The sequence below is a fragment of the Pungitius pungitius genome, chromosome 14 (genome assembly GCF_949316345.1).
Source record: "Pungitius pungitius chromosome 14, fPunPun2.1, whole genome shotgun sequence".
Taxonomy (NCBI): domain Eukaryota; kingdom Metazoa; phylum Chordata; class Actinopteri; order Perciformes; family Gasterosteidae; genus Pungitius; species Pungitius pungitius.
Window position 1 is genome coordinate 5,964,361 of NC_084913.1, and position 4,225 is coordinate 5,968,585.

A 4,225-nucleotide genomic window follows, 5' to 3' on the forward strand; every position below is an offset into this window, starting at 1 on the left:
GAAAAAAACGAGAAAAAAAAAGCGGTTCAGTGCCTTTCAAAGAGCAACACTAAAGAATAAGTGTTATGCGATAAAAAAAAAGGGGGGTTGTTAAATAGATCTGTCTATTTGTATGGTAATAATGATCGCTTAAAGACTCGGGGCTCCGTGACTTGTAGAACAAGGAAACAAATCTGTATTCAGGTAATGCGTTAACACGACTATCCGACGACCTTGTGAAAGTTTCACAGTAAAAAATGAGTTTGGATTCTCAAGTTTTTTTTTTCTTTGTTTGTGTCATTCTTTTCCCCGTCCTCTTGGAGCGCCTGAAAGGTCCTCGCAAGGAACAAAGGGGCACGTTTGAAATTATCTTTGTTTTTATTGACTTATCTGGTACAGAGATCTTTCAATTATTAATTTAGTATTCAATCGTTTACTATTCAATATTCAAATTCAGCATCTCAGCAACACATTGTTATAATGTATAACTACAAAGGTTTTTTTTACTCTAGCTGCCTCAAATGCATAAAAAGCATACCTTGAGATATCTTGTTAGGATTTAAAAGGCCTCATTTGTTTTGTCCCCTGGTGAAATAAGCTGTAATCAAAATGTTCAGGGAAAGCCAAACCTTCATCCACCACAATCAGACAGTAAGTAGCAGAGGTGGGATCAAGTCACTGTTAGGCAAGTCACAAGCAAGTCTCAAGTCATTGCCCTTGAGTCCCGAGTCAAGTCGAGTCAAAGACGAAGTAAGTCCCAAGTCGAGTCACAAGTCAAAGCCAACAAGTCTCAAGTCGAGTCACAAGTCGTACCATTTTAGCTTCGAGTCATTTCGAGTCATTTTATTATAGTGGGGACGGGGGAACCCTGGGTGATGGTGCGCTGCCTCACAGACATAGACTACGAAGGGAAGGGTAATGGTGGATCGACTGTGACTGTGTTATAGTACTGTAACGCTCACCCCAATGCTGCAGCGTAAATAAGGAGGCGATGACTGGCTTCCGCTGCATTTATTTATATAAAACAACTCAACTTCGGTCACCGTTGGCCGTCACCACGCCGAACGAACACTTCCGCATACACGGCCCCCCAAAACTCGGGTTGTCTCGCGTAACTACAGCTGGTAACGGAGCATAACGTGAACACATGCAACATCTGCATAACTGATTAACTAATAACTTTAACTCAGCTCATTACACTACTTTAAAACGGACGTTGACATAATGTTGGCGAGGATTTCCATCGGAGTCTGAATCCGGGTTCAAAAATCCCGATTTTTGTAACCATGAACGAGCTGTCTCGTTGATACGGTCAAATGGACTGCAGTGATTGGATGTTGTTCAGGCAGCGCGCGCTCTCTGCAAACAGGGGGCGCACATGTTTTTGACAGATGCAGATAAACAGAGCGGCGCGGTGGTGTGAAAATGTTTTCCCCCAGTTTTCATGGGAAGTAGCAAGTCTTCTCGAGTCAAAAGGCTCGAGTCCAAGTCAAGTCACGAGTCATCGGTGTTCAAGTCCAAGTCGAGTTGCAAGTCTTTGTACGTTTTGTCGAGTCGAGTCTCAAGTCATCAAATTCATGACTCAAGTCTGACTCGAGTCCAAGTCACATGACTCGAGTCCACACCTCTGGTAAGTAGTGTGTTGTGTGTTGTGTGTTGTTGCGTGTACCTCGAGGCGCTCCTGTACGTTGTGGCAGATGCATCACGGCCATGGGCGGCCATGTTGAAGCGGATCCTTGATCTGCTCTTCTTTGTATCTGAGTGGCAAGTCTCTAATGAGCGGTTCAAAAAATGTATTTTTTGGGGTTGAACAAATATATAAAGTGATGTAGCGACTATATTCAACAGAAGGAAATCAATGTTGTTGAGATATGGTTGGTTTGATATGTTATGTATGTACACATGTATGTGTGGAATTATTTATAACTGACAGAACAAATGTTGAACAAATGCCAGTAGCCCAAACCAGTTAATTTGAAGGACTAATCCCCCTTTATCATACAGTATTATCTAGACCAGATGTGCACTTTTACAACATATTCTGTAACATATTCTTCTCTTTCTCTGCTCCCTTTCACCAGTCTGTATTCTACTGTCAAACTACAAATCCCAATCAAGTATCCAGGTCGTATATTTTCTTTGTACTGCATTTCTTTGTTAATTTTTTGATCGGTCTGGTTATTTAGAATTAATTGAAGTGTCCTTAAATGTCTCACTGCAAATTACATCTGTGTGCGTTGTCTGTTACAGCTGCATTTCTGTCTGGACTGCTGCTGAACGGTGGAGAAGGAGGAGGAGGAGGAAGCACAGTACACAAAGCTCTCCCGGGCCTGGCGTAGAAAGCACTACAGGTAGATTGATTAGCCTCCTCAGTTTGGCTGATTAATCGGAGTCAGTTCGGGGGAAACCGGCACCATTTATGGCTGATTGTCTACCCAGAGGGACGGATCCAAAATCTAAAAGTACACGCCGAGTGGTACTTTATGACCTCCGTTTAAAGCCGTCACATTCTAACTGTATTTTGCTATTTAAAATGCTTGAAGGTTTCAAGACGTTCCCCATTACAGCTGTGAGATTATCAGGCTTTTGCGTTTTAACATTTAAATCCGATAGTTGCCATTAAGTAATAATAGAAGGTTTCAATTCAATTGAATCTATTTTGTACAGCCAAAAGTTCCACATTTGTGTCAGATGTGCTACGTCCGTATTACAGAGGACTTAAAACTGATATTTATTAGTTAAAAGACCTTTTAAAATGCGAGTTTATACGAAAATATATTCTCTTTTCATCCTGTTCATCTTTTGTAATGTTTCTATCCTTTAGATTCCTAAAGAATCAACAGGTAATCTTACATCTCAGACCTAATGCTGTATAATCAAACTTTCCATAACTTCCATCTCGAGCTACACAAACCAAAGCTGTACTGTAGCGACCAACAGGCTTCGCAGGATCCAGTTAGACGGAAGAAGACTTTATGCAAATGTCTGTGACCTTTTACAATGAAGCAGGCCTGGTATTATAGTAATGCTGACACTTCCAAATGGGAAAGGGAGCACCTATCACCCTGAGAACAGTTGCAATCACCCATTTCATCGCCTGCAGCTCATCCTCAACGGAGCCAGACCTCGATGTTACACGGGGGGGGGGGGGGGGGGTGGAGGGGTCGGGGGGGGGGGGGGGGGGGGGGGGGGGGGCTTCTGTCTCTACGACGGCCAGAGAAAGAAGCGACGCTTCACCCACGTGGGCTTAATTAAACTGAGTGTTTGATCTGTGTTTTATGATTCAACGTTGTCCACACGATCTCAGTCCCTGAGCAATAACCCAGGAGGTCTCTGGTGTCACCAGCCCCCCTGGTCCCTGTGGTCAATCCTTTAATGTTCACACCAACACCTCGTGCTGTTGTCCAGCGCTCGGCTGCAGAGTGGCCTTCCCCCAGCACCGGTCACCCGATTCCATTTATCTACTGGGATAACTATAAAAATCTGTCAAGAGCAGGGTGGGTTTTTTCTTCGCTCAGCCCAGCCCAGCTGGCAGATTGAGAGCCCCGTGTAATGCACAAGTCTGTTTTTATTATTCTTGCAGGGGAGAACACTATTTCATCAAGTGCATGATTCCCCAAGAAGAGAGAAGATAGCCCCCGGCCCCGGCTATATTTCTTCCAATCAAACATTCCAAGGGGAAAAAATGAGTGGGTGCCATCAAATCCCAGAATAATGCTGCCAGATTTTATGTAAAAAGAAGGACTGATGGACAAATACAGGAAGGCAAGACAAGTTTAATGACGTGTGTTCAGGAGCTGAGATTGGAAAACTGACAGAGAAAAGCAGCCTCTTTGCTGGAATATAAATTGTTGTGCGCTGTAAAAAGGCTTTTATCCGGAGTGAATACGGGACGAAATACACAGGTCAGGGTTTAAGTCATTTTCTTCGGCAAGTTAAGCGAATAATGAAGGCGAGCCCAGCGGCGGAGGAGAGGAGCACTGCTACTGCCAGTTTGTCTTCATTTATTATGCCAAATCTCCCGATTTTGGCGTCGGGCGCAGTGAGCGTGCTCTGGCGCGCACCGGTGGACGACATATCGCTTAATTTACACAAGGTAATGAAAGCAGGGAATGGGAGGACAAAACAATTTACCTGCTGACACGGGAAGAAGTGATTTGCGAACATGGAGGGGAGGGGAGGGGGGGGGGGGTGAGCAAAAGAGCAGGCAGAGGGCCAGGGCCAAGGGGTGGAAGAGGAGCAGAGA